At 48.4% G+C, this 17909-nt stretch overlaps 1 protein-coding gene across 1 annotated transcript in view; it reads right to left on the minus strand.

The window, feature by feature from the left end:
• The window catches only part of MED26 (mediator complex subunit 26), a 39909-nt gene that overhangs the window by 21508 nt on the left and 492 nt on the right, over positions 1–17909 (minus strand). The gene's annotated exons all lie outside the window — the stretch shown is intronic.

The raw sequence follows: 17909 nt of genomic DNA on the forward strand, positions 1-17909 counted from the left end.
AAAAAGTGATGCCAATCAATTTATTTACAGAATAAAAACAATTCACAGACATAGAAAACAAACTTACAGTTGCCAAAGGGAAAAGGGGAGGGATAAATTAGGAGTCTGGGATTCATATACACTATGACATAAAATAGGTAAGCAGCAAGGACCTACTGTATAGCATAGGGAACTATACTCATATTCTGTAATAATCTATAGTGGAAAAGAATCTGAAAAGGGATATATGTGTATGTGTGTGTGTGTAAAATTGAATATAACTAAATCACTCTGCTGTACACTTGAAATTAACAACACTATAAATTAACTATACCTCAATTTTAAGTGTAACGATTTTTTAAATTTGAAAACAAAGGTGATGAAATACTCATTTTTCCCCCACAGTTACTATTATTTGGGACTTCCTAGGTGGCGCTCATGCGAAGAGTTGACTCATTGGAAAAGACTCTGATGCTGGGAGGGATTGGGGGCAGGAGGAAAAGGGGACGACAGAGGATGAGGTGGCTGGATGGCGTCACTGACTCGATGGACCTGAGTCTGAGTGAACTCCGGGAGTTGATGATAGACAGGGAGGCCTGGCGTGCTGCGATTCATGGGGTCGCAGAGTCAGACACGACTGAGCGACTCAACTGAACTGAACTGAGGTGGCCCTAGTGGTAAGGAATCCACTTGCTAATGCAGGAGATGGGGGTTAGATCCTTGAGCTGGCAAGATCCCCTGGAGAAGGTAATGGCACCCCACTCCAGTATTCTTGCCTGGGAAATTCTATGGATAGAGGAGCCTGGCGGGCCACAGTCCACAGGGCAGTGAAGAGTCGGACACGGCTGAGCACAGCATTATTATCTGGGTTTTCGAGTTTGTTCATGACTACCATATCTTGGCCATGTCTACTACTGCAACATGTCTTCCCAACTTCACGTTGGGTGACATCATGCTAGTAGCTTGAAATCAGACACAGTGAAAGTATTTATACCATGGAAACCGGCAAACACTACAAATCAGGGCTTGATTTATTCTCAAGTTGGTGGCCTCTGTAGAGTCCTGGGCTGCATCCAGACCAATGCTTGTTTTCATAAAGAGTTTTAAAAGTTTCATTTTATATATTTTTTATTGAGGTGAAATTCACATAACATAAAATCAGCCATGTAAATAAAGTTTTAATGGAATACAGCCATGTTTGTTTGTTTACAAATTATCTGTGGCTGCTTCTGTGGTATGCATAAAGGCGGAGTTGTGACAGAGACGGTATGAGCTACAAAGCTGAAGTGAAAATATTTACTATCTGGTCCAGAAACAGCTCACCAGCCCCTGGGATTTAGACTTAAGAAAATACTGATTATGCAGATTAAACTTCAAAGTGTGCCGCCGGTAGGAATAGCACAAACAACTGAGGAAATATTCTTCCAGTATTTGAAAACTATTATCTGATTTTGCAAAGATATTACTTCACTCACTAACATAACAATTATCAGTCAATGTTCATGTCAAAATTAAACTCTTAAGTTAACTATGGATACAAAACTTCAACAAAATACAAGCAAAGCAGTCTGGGTGAAACAACTGGCTACATCGAACTGAAAATAAAGTGTTGTGTTTCATGATTACTTGTAAACTGTCTGCTACCTATCCTTTCTATGAGTATAATCATGTATGTACATACAAGGCATTTTTCCTGGAAAGCCAGCTGTCAAACATTTATAAGCACACCACATAGAGTAAATTAGAGTTCTCTATTACTTCAAAGTGCTTAAAATAAAGGCTGAATAAAACTAAAATCCATTTGCATTACTATAATTCAGCATAACATATAAATGAAAAGAGGAAAGAACCTGCATTCTTTAGATGTTAACTCTTATAAATTACGGCGTACTTAAAAAATGGTTCTAAGTTTTATCATCTCTGCAAGCAAACTGAACTTCTCCATGGTGATTATCAATGTCAAGGAAAAACAAAAAAACCCAGCTAACACATAAAAGTTGTGTTCAAGGACACAGTGCTCCCTTTTAGGAACATCAATAATGTTACTGGGAGATTCAATAAAGTTCAATATTCAGCACATCCCCTAACACTTTACACTTTATTTTTCTCAAAACTATACTGAAGAAACGAACTGCTCGCCCCTCATTCCCAGCTCCAGTTTCCCAGTGCCCTGCCTGGACACCCTATTTCCTATGTGTTTCGTGAACTGACAAGAGTCTGGAGACAGGCAGTGTGACAGCAGGGAGGGGAGGGGAGGGAGCTCTTTACAAAGGCTGGACAAGAGAAGCCTGAAGGAATCTGAGGTGAGATCTAGGGAGGTGTCCTACACAGCCATGAATGAGGGAGAGGGAAGTAGAAATGAGACAAGAAAGGAAAGAAGGGGCCAAGCCATACAGCACCTGTCATTGTTATTGTTCAGTCGCTAAGTCGTGTCCAACCCTTTGCAACTCCCTGGACTGCAGCACACCAGGCTACCCTGTCCTTCGCTATCTCCCGGAGTTTGCTTAGATTCATGTCCATTGAGTCGGTGATGCTATCTATGGTGTACTTATCTACGCCTCTGTAGGGCGTACATCTCACCCTCTGTCGCCCGCTTCTCCTCCAGCCCGCAATCTTTTCCAGCATCAGGGTCTTTTTCAATGAGTCAGCTCTTGGCATCAAGTAGCCAAAGTGTTGGCGCTTCAGCATCAGTCCTTCCACTGAAATTCATCGTTGATTGGTTTGATCTCCCTGCTGTCCAAGGGACTCTCAAGAGTCTTCTCCAGCACCACAACTCAAAAGCATCAATTCTTCATGACAATAGGAAAGGGGATGCCTGTTCTAATCACAGAGGATCTTAAGCCAATGGTGTGATCTGATATCAGTTTGGAAGGGGCAAGACAGAGAAAAGATGATGAAAGGAGAATATACATTTTGGTAGTAGAGTTACCAAAGTCATCTGTAGGATTTGCAGGTGGATTGGGTGCATTAAGGTAGAGAAAAGCGTGGCGCACAGATGACCCCAGGACTTGAACAGAGCCACAGCTACTGCGGCACTGACTGCAATGAGGAAAACTTCATACACGTCTTCTCTGTCCTGGTGGGCTGGACTCCTGTGCTCTGAGAGCATGAAAAGCATGATGGGTGGGCTTGACTGGGGTAAGGAGCTGCACACTCCTGTTCTGAACCTTCCAAAAAGGCACGAGAGAAGAAAATAACCCTCTTCTCGCCGCTGGTTGCAGTACACAGAGGCCCCATGATCCACTCCACATCTTGACTGCTCTCAATAGTTTAAGTACTCTTCAGGCTAAATCAATCTACTTTTTCTTCTTCTTCTTTTTTTTTTAACTGTTTAATTGAAAAAAACAATAGGAAAAGCAAAAACAAAACCATTCCTATTGCCCCAAGACAAATGCCTCCCATTTTACCCTAAGTTCTAGTTTTTGTGCCTTTCCTAGTTGTGCGATGCTGACCAAGAAAAAAAAAAAAAGCCCCTTTTCTTCATCACGACAAAGCGTGTCCACTTCCCTGCCATCTTCAGGGTCAATTTCCACAGCTCTCTGCTGTCTGACTCAGTGGATGCACCATGTTTCCTAAGCCTCTCCCATGCCATTTAATTAATGATACTAACAATTACTATTGGATAAATATATTCACTAACATTGTTATTAAAAATGATCATGTATCTGTAAATAAATTTCCAAGAGTTAAAAAATGTCTAGATCAAAGGACATGACCAAAGCTACACCTCCTGTCAGTAAGTATTTCTCAAAAGGAAGAAGTATAAAGTTTTCCTGGGTCCTGCCAGCGGGGCTGGGTGGGATGAGGGGGGAGAGTAGGAGATGTAAAATAGCAACAGGACGGTTTAACGCCCAGTCTTGCTTACCTGCCAATGCCATTTTACCTACATATTTGAGTATAAGGTATGCATTTCTCAGTTATTCATCACATTAGTATTTCCCTATCTGGTAATGTCTCTGGGAGGTTGTGACTGTTAGCTCTGAGTAAGTTCTCCACATTTAAAGAACACTGCTTAGTAAATTAGGCGATTTCACACACAGAAATCTGTATTTTGATCCCTTCCCTCCCCTGGTCTGCACTGCAATATAGAGGGATTCGGAGAAGTTCAGGCAGGTGATAAGTCCGGTTGGGAGTTCCAACCCTAGCACTTCTTCTAAAGAAGTGTGTCTTTCCGTCTACAAGCCTGAGATTTTGTTCTACAACCAATTTCTTCCCACTTCCCCCCAGGGAGCTTTCAGAAATGTGCAAAATTATGCAATGTTGTCTGGTAACTGCTCACACTAAAACGAAGACTATCTTTGGGAAAAAATACCATCTGTGAAAACCAAAGTTAAATATCTACAAACTCATCCAGGAGGAAAACTGGCCCCAGCCCCACCCGTCAAGAAAAGCAGGGGTGGGGGCATGTACTTGCCTGTGTTCAGTGTCTCCGATGTACCCAGCGACTCCCTTGGGCGTTACTTACCCTTTGGCGGGCAGGGTCTGTCTTCACTTTACAAGAGGACAGCAAGTCTGACAGACTGTCCGCAGTATCTGCTGCGATTTGCCCAGAGACAAGCACCGCAGAAACAGAGCTATATAGATTTGAACCCAGGTCTACCTCCAAAACCCCTGCATAGGAAATACTTTTCTTTCTATCTGCCCATCCATTCGTCTTTTTCATTTGGCGGGAGGCTCAGACAATTTTGCACCCATCAACCTGTAGTTAAGAAAAGGGAAGAAGGCTTTCTTCTCCAAAAGACAAGACCTCATGAATGGCACTGACACGGCTCAGAGGGCCCAGAGATACCAGAAAAACCAGGAGGTGCGAGGGGGTGGGGGTTGCTAGGAGGGGACGGGGGCTGTGCTCTGCACCCTTAAGCTACCCCATGCCCCATGTGGAAAAACACAGCAAAGGCCTCAGTTCTTACCCAAAGCACAAGGGATGAGGCCCAGAAGCGCACTGGCCAACTGAGGTAGGCATTAAAATTAAACCCACATCAGGCAGGTGCTCCCGAGGCACATGTGGCTGGGGTTGCCACATGCACGGGCAAGCAGAGACCATCTCCATCAGCACCAGTGCTCTGCCAGGAAGCAAAGAGCTCCACAGGGATTCTCACTGTCGCCTCCCCTCCTCGCAGAGGCTCTGAGGTCAGTTGTGCGGTGGCCAGCTACTTACCCTGGCTAAGCCTGAGTCTCATCTGTTAGACGGGATACTATCTATCACAGAGTGAGCGTACAATGAGTTGCTACTGTCCTGCTTCTGTTATAGTCCAAAGATAAAGTCCTTACAAACATACAACCCTTAAAAGATGACATCAAAAGACACTGAACACTTGGATTTGTTAAGTAGGGTTGCTTACTAGACTGACTGAGATTCAGTCCCTCCAGGCTGACTCCACCTGCAGGTCTATTACCCACTAATAGAATGAAAAATCCGCTCTCTGCTCCTTCCAGCTGCAAGGCCTCAGGTAAGAACAGGCTCCCTCACTCTTTTCCTCATCTTTACCACAGAAACAGCAGCAGCTCCCGCTCTCCTCTAGGTGACTAAGCCCAAGTCAGACATTGCACCAAGCACCTAACACACTCAACCCCTCAGGACAACACCGCCAGGTGATGGCACAACAGCCACACATCACAGGTAGAGAGACTGAGGCCCAGAGGCTTTAGGTGATTCACCCTGAGGCCACTCCGGCAGAAGCAACTGAGGAGGACCTGGAGCCACTGCTCTTACAGCACAGCAGGGCTTCAGGGTTCAGAACCCTCTTCCAGGGGGAGTCCAGGTGGCCCAAAGGAGAGAGGAGGTATGCGCACTCCTGGGTGGGGGGTTGGTGCTGGGACTGAGGGATCATCACACCACAGAAGAGGCTAGGCAAGTGCTGCCAGACCAAAACTGCCCACCTTCTCGCCTGTCCTGTTTCCAGCCTCTAGAATCTCCAGACTCCCTAAAACTGAGCGGCACACACAAGACACACTCAATGCCTGAGTGCTGACCATGCCACTATGGCTAGAAGGGAACTGACGCACCATAGGAGGACCCCAAACAGCTGAGGTCTGGAGAGGGCCAAACAGTCAAAGGAGAGGGCTGCCCTTTGGGGAACCAGCCACCCCAACCCCAATGCTTGTGAGCCAAGCAGCTGCCCTGCCCAGTCCCCACCAAACCTGAACTCTTTCTACCCTGAACCCAGCTTGGTGCTGCCAGATTAGGCAATGCTTGTGCTCACCCACAGCTTGAAATCAGAGATGGACCCACAGTAAGCTGGTCATTGGCCCTAAAAGAATTAACTATATGCAACAGCAAGAAAGGGACCAAAGCAGAAGGGGACACAGGCACGCCAGACAGGTTAAAGGTGGGCAAGATCAGACCAGGGTGCCAGGAAGAGAAGACAGTGCTCCTTGGACAGCTGGCAAGGGCCTTGCTGTGGGAGGAAAGCCGCACCTTGAGCCCAGAGAAGCAGGTAGGAAGGAAAGAGAATGGAGGGCAGACTATCCAGGTGGGGGTGCAACAGCAGGTCAGGAGCTGACAAGCAGCTGAGAGAGGCTGGAGCAGGGCAGGAGAGAGGAGGCCAGAGACCAGACACTGTGCTCAGCTGGCTCTCTTGGTTGCAAGTGACAGAAAGGTCAGATCAAATAAATGGACTTCACCAAGAAAAGACGCCACCAACTCACCTAGGGCCAACTGAGCCCCGGCAACTTATTCCTCCCCATCCCTCTGGGCCAGTCTTACTCCTGGGCAGGCTGTCCTCACGCAGCAGACCCTAGCAGCAACCTGTTCACATCCTTCCCATTTAAGTCTCCCCCAAGTACCCCAGCAAAGCATTAAAACTTTCAAATGGTCACAGGTCCGTCCCTGAACCAATCATTGGCCAGGAAAGATGTAGCCCCATGACTGGCTAGACCTCAATCACCAAGCACCCTAAGGACGTCCACCAAGGGATGGAACCTGGGTGAGCTGCCCACCGACAAGTCTGTGAACTGTCAGCTACCACCCACACATCAAGACCCAGGATGCTTCAGGCCAGGGACCACAGCCCACTCTCAGCAGAGGATGTCCCACTAGCACATCCTCCAAGGAAAACTAAGGCTGCAAACCTAACTTCATCCAAAACTACATGGTGAACAGCAGAGTCACAGTGCCATCTCAGTTCTGCCCAACTCTAAAGCCCAAGTTTTCCACCTGGAGAAAGACTGCCTTCTTCACTATGTCATCTACAGAGCTCCCACGCTACCCAGTCAGCCACATGGCCCCAACAGAGAGAGTGAAACATCCCAGTCTGTTTTTGAACACTCACTCTGGGGCTGGCACACACAAGAGCTGGATGCAGAAGACTGGCTGGGAAGAGGCTACATCTCCCTAAGGTCCCATTCACAGGAATGGGGCGACCAGGGGAGGCAGCCAGCAGAGCAATCGATTGTGGCACCACCAACCAACAGCACAGCATGCCGAGGGCAGTAGCTGGCTGGCCTGCAAGTGCCCAGGGCTCACCGGAAACCATGGTGAGACATCTGCAGAAAGTCTTAAAGGCCAGACAGGGGTCCTCAAAGCAAAGTCAAATATTCGAAGGCAAGGTGGTACAATGAGGTACAAGGAGGTCTGGAGAGAGCAGAAAGGCCAGTGCAGTACAGTTCAGGGGCCCAACCACAGCAACTTCTAGCGTTAGTCCTCAGGCTTCCTGAGTTCCCAAGCAGCTGCATTCAGCACTGAGCCTGCGGTGGGTCACTAAGGACAGCATAACACCCAGGGAGACGGCCTCAAGTGACAAGTGTCAGTAATGCGTCCTCATGCCCAAGGCCAGCTCATCTCACAAAGCAGATGATGCCACTTCCTATTTCCTGACTTGGGGGCGCCCACCACCGACAGGACAGAAAACCATGCCGACTACACTCCTGACAAAGGAGCATCATCCCCAGGGCAAAAGGCAGACGCTTACTCCCCTAACTCTGAGGGGGGCCAACAAGCAGGTCCACCAGCAACCCAAAGACAGCCCCTACCTCCTGGTCCAGACCAGTGTCTCACTGTCTCTGCCCTGCCACACGGGAGGGCTACAGCAGTCAAGGGACACCTGCGGCTTCTGTCTGCACAGCAGAGCTGCTGCTTCTGCAAGCTCCTCCCCGACTTCCTGTGGACATTACCATTTTCACCCCACCCCCAAGCCAAGCCAGAGTTAAGTCTCCAGGAGTTTTCAAGCTGAAAGCGAATCCATCCTTGTCCAAGCCTTCAACAGTTCTAATCCCAGAGCTACTACGTTTCCCACCACGTGGAACAAGTCTATCCACATAACACACAGATGCACGTGGTGTCGAGGACAAAAAAACAGAACAGTTTCCCTCTCAGTGCTCCCACTCCAATTTTAATCCCAAACAATATTTTGACTCAGTGGTGCAAGGAGAAACCTTACAAACAAATGCAGGATGAGCTCACCTCATTAAGGAGGGTGATGGTGAGAAGTGAAGCTCCTGCATGCAGCAGCAGCAGCTTTGGCTTGCTGACCAGCCTTCAAAGGGAGAACTTTAAATGCTTAAGAATAAGAAGCTCCTTTAAAATAGAAGCGAAAGGGAAATGTCCATTCACAAACCTCTCTGCCCCCAGACACACCTCAATCTTAACACGTGGCCCACATTTGCCACTGCCCAGATGCCAGCATCCAGCCAAGGGGGAGCAGACATCACCAACTTTGGGTGCTTGTCAGAGCTCCCCAGACACATAGGAAGGGGAAAATGAAGGGCCGTGAAAGATCACCTGACCCGCTCTATCTCAGCTAACCTAAGTGAAAGAAACCAAACTCTGAAATGCAAGCAGGTACCAGCTTCTGTTAAGCAAGGGAAGGGGACAGTTAAGAGGAAATGGACACAACAATCAGCTGTGACCAGACCTCCCAGGAGCCATCCATGCTGAGCCTGAGAGAACACAAGGCTGGAGAGCTCGGCTGCTGCTTGGCCATAGGCACCGCTTCCTCCCACCCAGCCCCACGCAGGCAGGAGAGGTGACGGCGTGCGGGACACAGCTCAAGCAGGACCGTGCTGAGGCTCCCCTGGACTCCCAGAGGGCTCCTTAGCCCAGGATGGGGCCAGAAGCTGCAACCAGGCACCTGCGCTAATACAAGGCACCCAAGTGTGACTGCAGGCAAATCAGAGTCTGCAGTTCAGCCAGAACAAAGGGGTACTTAGAACCCCATGCTGCGATCTGACGCCATGCAAACCACCCGTTGCTTACTCCAGAATTCATATTTCAGTTATGTCCATTCTGTTACCTGGACCCAATCCCGGGCCCAGCAGAACACTCAACTACTTGAAGGCGCGATCATATCAAAATTTTAATTTAAAGAGGTGACGAAAGCAGCACCTCAAAGGCATCACCCAGGGTCACTACCAGGCAACTCCCACCCTATTCTCCCATGAACAGTGCCCTAATGTTTCTTGGGGACACCTCCTCTACTCTGGGTCAGTCCACCATGTCCTGATTTAGGGGTGAACCAATCAACACAGTCTGCTAATTCAATCAAAGTCCAGACAAATTCAATCAAAGGACCAGAAAACGTCTGCTCGGCCTTCTGGGGAAGAGGTACCTTCCTCTTCTGCCCTGGATGATGGTCGGTAAGAGTGATTCCCAAAGCTACAGGGGCTGGGGAGACGATACCCACTGTGCAAAGGCAACACAACCAAAAACAAAACAGAGAGATGGAGTAAAGCCAGGGTGTCACCTGAGAAGAAATCCACTTCTGGGCCTCTGTGCAACACAAGCCAATGCAGAAGTCATAAAGGTGCTTTGCCTGCAACTATCTAACTGAATGCTTGAAGGAAACAATGTGAAGTAATTAGCAGAAACCATTGTTCCCATTTTACATACCTCCACATCAGTGTCACTCACCCCCCTCCCCCCCACAGCACTAAAAAGCTGGCTTGCCAACTATCTGCCTGGCACAGATCCCAAGGCACACCAAGGGGGTAAAAAAAAAAAAAAAAGCTGGGACGTGTTCACTGGAAATGGCTTTCAAGAAGGACTGGCCTTAAGGACACAGATAGCTATGTTGGGGATCACCCTGTGGCCACCAGCCCACCACTCACCCCAAGCTGGACCAGGGACCTGATGGCAGAGGGGTCCAGAGAGCTAAGCGGGAATAGGGGAGGGGGGATATCCAAGTAAGGCATCGTAGGGACAAGGGAACCCCAGCCCGCAGGTGTGTGCCAGGAGAGCCAAGGCCAGCTTAGCAGGCCAGGTGCTCTGCAGAGCCAACTGTGACCGGGGAGTGTGTAGGGGACGCAGCTGAAGGTACAAGCAGGAGAGCGGGGCCACTGGCACCTGGAAGAGGACAGCCAGGCCACCAATGGCCTCTCGGTGTGAGCCATGGTCACGTGCAGCTGAATTTTCCATCAGTAACTCTCCTGACTCCACCACAGAACCCCCCGGGCACAGAACTAGGGCCAGCCACCTACAAAATCACTTTGCACACAGTGGACAAGTGGACTAGAGTCTCCATAGCAGCCACCAGGCTGGCCTACCATGAAGTGTGGCCTGGAAAAAGCATCACCCACTTTCTGGCCCTGAAGAATGAAATCTGTGAGGGTAGGGGGTGGGGGTGTCCAGAAAGGGTTTGGTTTGTCAATGTCAATGATCAAAAAAGGCCAAAGAGTCTCTAGGTGGCATTTGATCAGTGTCTCTAGGGATCACATATAGACAGGGATCTAAGATCGAGAGCCACCTTCTCTATCAGGGGTGAAAAATGCCAGCCAAGAAACAAAAAGTGAAAATCAGCTTTTTCTCAGCTGATTCAAGAGAAAGCAGAGTATTCAGGTACAACTTTCCTGCTGAATAAGCATAAAAATGCTGCACAGAAGAATCCAGCCTAAGGATCCAAATCTAGGCAGGAGAGTGGACTGCCTGCCCTGTATCCACTGCCCTCTCCCAAGTGACATGGGAGGCAGCAGCAGATGGGTGAGGACCAAGTGGGGAGGTTCCAACCCGAGCCATCCCTTCTAGCACTGTGTCCACGGAGCCCCAGTTTCTACACTGGTACCTGCCTCACCAGGTTGCTGTATTGCTGTACAGGTTAAATGTGTTAAGTACTGGCAACCTGCACCTACTCAGTAAATGCTGACAGCTGGCTCTGAAGACCAGCCCTTTCACAAGAACATCATCAAGCATCTGAGCACCCACTCACTGAAGAAGTTCTTTATGGATACTTGGGGAATAACTCTGGCTCTGTTACCAAGGAACTTGCCATCCCATGGGAACAGATCTAGTCTCAGCAGGAATGTAGAATTTTTAAGTTCTGTTAGGTGCCTGAAGGAGACTGTCTTGGATTAAAGTGGGAAAGGTTTCTGGAAAAGGGAAGAGGTAGGGATGACAGGAGGCCCCAGCCAGAGGCAGTGCAAAGGGTCCGATCCAATGTGCCACACACAAACAGGGAGTCAGCTTGTAGGTTTCCGTAGATGCTGTCTTGATGACAAGCTATAACTTTACTTCAAAACATTACTGGATTAGGAGCAGCTTCTGTCCTTGAATTTTTTTAAAACAAAACAAAACAGTACACCTGATCAGTGTACTGATGGCATCAGTGGACGTTCCTGAATGTTTCTGATCATAAAAATGGAACTTGATATCCCAAAAGGTTAGGAGCCAGTAGGCCAGAAGATTTTTAGGGGGGAAAGGTTGTAGGAACTGGGAAGAAAATGGAAAGGCAAAGCTTAACGTTTAAAAACACTTCACATTTAAGGTAAACCTCAGAAGATGCACTGGACTTCAACTTTCATTCTGGGCACTGCTTATGTAACAGGTTGTTAGGCCCACTGGCTTTGGAGCCAACCAGCACTGAGTTTGGGCATCGAGCTTTCCCATATCCACCTCTGTGACACTGGAAAGATCCCTCAACCTCTGCTGCTGCTAAGTCACTTCAGTCGTGTCCAACTCTGTGCGAACCCACAGACAGCAGCCCACCAGGCTTCCCCGTCCCTGGGATTCTCCAGGCAAGAACACTGGAGTGGGTTATTTCCTTCTCCAATGTATGAAAGTGAAAAGTGAAAGTGAAGTCGCTCAGTCGTGTCTGACTCTGTATGACCCCATGGACTGCCGCCTACTGGAGTGGGGTGCCATTGCCTTCTCTGCCCTCAACCTCTGCTCTTCCCTAAAATGAAGATGGAGCATCCTTGTGTAAGAGTGGTTCAGAGAACCACCCAGGATGCAAAGCACACTACACATCCCTGGCACACAGTAAGTGCTAGTAAATGGCAGCTCTTCGTTTTATAGTCGCCAATGGACGAATTTCCAGGAAACTCTGTTGCAGTCCCAGGAGCATTTGAAGGCTTTTAACCCCACCCACCTGGCTGGGACACATCTGACATGACCTTTCATTTTAACAGGATCCATATATAATCACAGAACCTCCAGGAACTCACAGGTCAAGAGTCTGAGTCCTGACCAAGGGCCCAGTCCTGTGCGACACCCTCCTGGCACCCTGGCCCTGGACCCTTGAGCCAGGTCTGATGATCATCAAGAAGAGCTCCCCCGAGTCCAACAGCACCTACCTCCCATGAACTCCTGCCTTTCGAGTCCTAAGTTTGCCTCCAGAAGCCACACAGAGCCAACCTAAACCCATACTGTAAACCAGCCTCCAGGCCCTTCACCAGCCTTCTTCCTATCCCATTGCTGAGAGGGTAAACTGTTCAATGACTTGCCAGTGATTCCTCCAAACACTCCATTCCCCTCAGGTCAGAGACAAACCAAGAAATGACTTCCTTTTCCTTCTGAAAACATAAATGATGGAGGAAAAAATGATTCCACAAAGTCATTTTACGTTCTTGAGAATTCTGAACCATCTCTGAATAAGACACATGAAGAACTGTTCCATTTGGATCTAAGAGCTGTAGCCCTGTGAGGCTGCCCCAATCCCAGACCATCCATGCGCACACTACGCCTGCTCCAGGTCCCTGCAGGGTAGTGGCTGGGTATCCCCAGGTCTGCCCCCGCCACAGCCAGCACCATAAACACTCACTAGAAGTGTTTACTCCACAGCTCATCCACCTTTTCCAGTTTTATCATATATCTCCATAAACAGCGTGAGTCGAGTTGATGATTGAAATGTAGGTGTACTGCCTCCCAAGAACTGAAATTCACTCGGAGTGTACTTTTAAATCCAGCATGCGGAATACTGGTAGGCCCTCCTTATGCAGGAAATGCTCTCCAATTCATGGAATCCCTGTGTCAACACCTGCTCAGTCTGGAGAATGAAAAGGAGCAGTGGGAGAAGGGGGTTCTAAGTGTGGCCACTCACAAGGCTGGACTGAAAATGCACTGCCTATGCAGCCAGCCACTGAGCCACAAACTCAGGCACCCAACCTGACAGCCAGCTATGTGGGCCCCACAGGCACCAGGCAGACTCAGGACAGCCACCACCAGGAATAAAGAGAAAAAGCACGACTTCTGCTGAGAGACAGAGAGCCCCCAGCTTCCAGAAAGCAGCTTACAGTGGTGGGGTGGCAGGAGACCACTGGAGGCAGTCACAGAGAGGTCATGACGGGTTAAAATCAGTTCTGGATAAACCAGGACTCCCCAGAACTCCATCTGCGAAGACAGACACATGGACAAATTGAGGCAAAGTGAGCAGAGCGCTCCTCCTTCACAGAACGCCAAGCCTGGCCCCTTGGAGGGCATGGCCCACCACTCAAAGCGGTGTTGTGAGCCCACATGGCCACAGTGCCTGTGCCTGTTTGTATCTGTATCAGGACAAATGCCTCTCCCCTAAGCTGATCTGAACTGTCTTCCAGGCCTCTGTGACCTGCAGCCAGGACAACATCCCCTGATGAGAGCCACCTCTGAGGACCTCCATGAAGACAGAAAGCAAAGTCCACCTTCTTCTGAGGAAGAGGGCAAGTCACAACAAGGACTTAAACCTGATGACAACCAACACTGTCACCTGTCCACTTCCCAAAGCCACAAAATGCCATCCTGCTGTCCTCACACATCCTGGCCACAACAAAAAGAGCAAAGACAGGAAGGCTACTGAATCTGGGCCACCGGCGTGATCAGGAAGAGTCCACATGTTTCGATTTCATATGTTCTAATATATTAATGAGAATTGGAACTAACAGCCTTCCATTTTAGAACTTAAAAGATTCCTCTTTTCTGCAGGATCAATGGTGTTTTATAAAAACACCAGAAGTGCTGAAATCTTGAAGCAGAAAAGAAAGCTGGAACACCAGACCCACGACAAGTTCCACATCAGTTGGCAGTTACCACATCACAGTGTGGTCTGGCCCAGGATTCTGTTCCCCGGACAGAAACCTTCAGATGTTTCCGGGACAGGTTGTCTAATGTCATCATCCTGTTGGATCTATCACAGGTAAAGTTGTAATCTCTTATAAACTTGTGTGGGAGAGAAGAGGCACCCACATCTTTTCTTACCAGCTCAAGAACACTGCCCTCATGGCCTCTTCTGAAGCCGTCTCTCCATATTTGAGATCACTACAGTGCATTTAAAGTTGGAAACATTATCGCTTAATAACTCTGGGTAAGTCCCTAACTTTAGGGCAGTCACCTCACATTAAGTCAGTAGGAAACAAAGGCATTTTGTCCTCTCCAGACCATGGAAGACACTAAACAGCACCTACTGTCATGATGTCGGCTTCTGCACCCACAGAAAGGGGAGACTGGCCACGCACCCCACCTCCCTTTACAGGCTGTTAGAAGAAAGTAGGAGATTTTGCTGAAGTGTTGCACAAAGTCAGATAAAGCATACATCTCTGTGCAGAAGTGTGTTAGTATTTGTTATTCAGAAAATTCACACAATAGATACTGCATTAAAAGACAAAACTTCTCGAACAATTCACGTTAGCGTCTGATGCCCAGGTCCAGAATCTGAACCTGGATCTAGAAGGAGCTTTATGGGGCAAACACACCAGTCCCCAGTCCCAGATTGTGGATGAGGAACCCACAGCCCAAGGAAGCTCACTGGTATCCTCACCTTCCAATTCCTAGGTGGGAAAATGATCTTTTCCATGTGTCTCTCTGAAGAGGCCCCTTGGTCATCTCCCCTTGGCACCTGAAGTCTGCAGAATACTGAGGAAGAAATGTAGTCCTGAGATTTCCTGCTGGAGAACCCAAGAAGGAGTCTAGGGTTCAGTAGTTTAACCAGCACTTAGAAAGTACGCCTAACACTTCTGCTCTAGACAGAGCAGACAGAGAAACAAACTCCTCCTGAAGGCTGTCCTCTGGAAGACAAAGCCCGAACTTTAGCAAAATAAGGAGTGTCCAGTACAAAAGGGAATCTAATCACTTGCTGATGAGGAACCTAATCACTTGCTGATGAGACTATGCTTGAGTGGACTGACTCCGATTTCTGGGCAGGAAGAAGACAGTCCTCCTCAACTTTATCCATGACAAAACAAGATTAACAAAGGCACACACTGCACTTCAGAAAGATTTTCAACACCCTGGGCTGCCATACAACGGTAAGAGTAAGGCTTTCACTGTTCTAAACAACTTTTAGTTGCTTCTTGAAAAGGAGTGTACAGAATTTTTTACTGAGTTGGCAAAAATTATTAAATCAAAGCCTGATGCTATAGATATTCAAGTACTCCAGAGGCTAGAATTTAGAGCAAAGAAGTTTCCTCTTAAGAACCCTCTTTGTCAGTGAGATGATCAGAAAATGTTACTTTGTTACTTCCCTAACTTTTTAGATACTTGTGGATATTAGGTCAGCTCCCTGACATTGACTTTTCAAGCAAAAGTTAAGTTTGTTATCATAATTGCATGCCCATAAAGGTAAGCATTAATGACACAATTCTCTATTGCTTCTCTCAGAAGAGGTTTAATTTTAGTGTTGGCTCTTCAACAGTGTCCCCATTTTTATTTTCCAGGAGCATCTTAAATATGTGTCAACTAACGATGCAGAAGTGGAGTTTCTACTTGGTTAAGGCAGAGAAGAGCAGCTGTGTGATGGCAATGCCTTGATGAAGCCACCTAGCTCTCACCTGAGCCCAGTTCAATCAAGAGAAACTGCAGAAATATGGTCACACCATCTCTACCAGCAACCTATTCCTCCACGGCTCAGAGTTTCTCTGTGGAGTTTGCTCCAAGCCACACTCCTGTCAAACGGCTTGTAACAATACTCAGGAACATCACTGACAACAGCAGCATTTAAAGGAGGCACTTTCTCATCACTCATATTCAGAGACAATACCCTGATTTCGTCCACTATACTTACACCAGTATGACTCTAAGTCATCCCAGATAACCCACGTGAAATGTGCACTCCATGATACGTAACACAACCATAGGCTTGGACCCTCTTCCTCTTGTTCTCCTAGGAACCCTTTAGAGTCTTACAAAACAGTGGAACCCCTGAGGTCACCGCCCCACCTAATCTACAACATGGTGACTGCCTGTTAAAGCGCCTCCTGATCCCAAAGCTCTCCTAGGTGGTATTAGGATCAGGGCTAATATCTCAGCAACCATTCAGAATCTCTGGAAAGCAAACAAGCACATGGAATTCAAGAAATTACACTCTGAGGTGAAAGTCACCAAGGCTCATTTTTCATTTCACTTGTTTTATCCTCTAATTTTTCAGTCTTGGGAATTGCTGCAGCACCAGTTACTGCAAACATTCTGCAAGGTTTTATATAGCTTGTGCCTACTCCACCCCCAAAGTCATAACAAAAATGTATACATTTGTTAAAGACAAGTACCACCAAGTCTATCTTCATGGGGCCTGAAGACCAGGAATGACAGAATTACTTATGATACAGAAATCGGTCTCACAAAGATCACAACTCCTCTCTTTCTACCAAATTTGTACAATCCAACCATGAATAATTCCCAGAGTGCTGGCTAAAACCTACTGCTAAAAGTAATCCGCAAAACTCATGTAAAGGAAAAGCAAAAGTCCCCACAGTGACAGAAACCTAAGTTACCTGGCCAAGCCAAAGATGATTTCTTCCATCCCCAGCACATTAAAGTGGTTTCAATGGCCACTTCCTGGTCTCCCAGGAAATGCAGGGACTCACTTCATACCTGGATGCTACAACATCTTGCCATTGCTGAACTTACTCTGGCCACAAGGGAAAATGACCCCTATCACGGACAACCACTCAGAGAAAACATGAGAATATGATGACTCTTTCCCAACACACACGGTGGGGGGCAGGGGAGATCCCTCCACAAACAGCAGCCTCGGTGGAGCACCACCTGAGAAAGCGACACCCTGGGGTTAACCCTGACTGTCTAGGTCACAAACCAACAGGCTAGGGCCCCACGTAGGGGGCAGACGAAGAAGGGCTCTGGGTGGAATGGGAGAGCACACAATCACCTCTACTTCACTGCCAAAAAGCGGGGCTCTGCCTTGGTCTGAGACGCAAGGAGTACTTAGGCCCAGAAAGGTAATAGGAAGAATCCCACTCTCCACAAGATTATCTTCCGTCGGCAGCGACCCCAAGAGAGACCCAGCGAAGGCAAGTCCACTCTCAGAACCGAAAGGGACTCTCCACGCGCCTTGGGCACCCGGCTAGGTGTAAAGGAGGCCGGGGGGGCTCCCTTCGAAGCCAGAAAGGTTCTTCCAACCGGGAGGAAAGGTAAACAAGACTTCCCTCATCACCGAGAAGGCCGAGACACCGGCGGCACGGGCTCCCCGAGTCCTACCCCGGACACCAGTTGCTCACAGCCTTTCCCCCTCCCCTCCCCCCCGCCGGGAGGGCTTCCCGGGGGTCGCGGGTCCTATGGTAAGGGCGAGGCGGGGAAGCACCGTCAGGAACAGCAAGGGTCGTAGAATTAGAGTGGATGAGGGGGAAAAACTCTAGTCTCAGCTCCCATCTGCTCCCTTCGCCCAGGCCGCACGAAAGCCTCGGCCTCACGTACCGAGCGCTGCCGGGCTGCCCGACCAGCCCCCGGCCCGGGCCCGGGGGAAGAGAGACAGGGATGGCAGCGGCCCTCAGGGGAAGCTGGGTGTCCGGGGGATCCTTCG

The sequence above is a fragment of the Bison bison genome, unplaced genomic scaffold (genome assembly GCF_000754665.1).
Source record: "Bison bison bison isolate TAMUID 2011002044 unplaced genomic scaffold, Bison_UMD1.0 scf7180017864221, whole genome shotgun sequence".
In the NCBI taxonomy this organism is placed as follows: domain Eukaryota; kingdom Metazoa; phylum Chordata; class Mammalia; order Artiodactyla; family Bovidae; genus Bison; species Bison bison.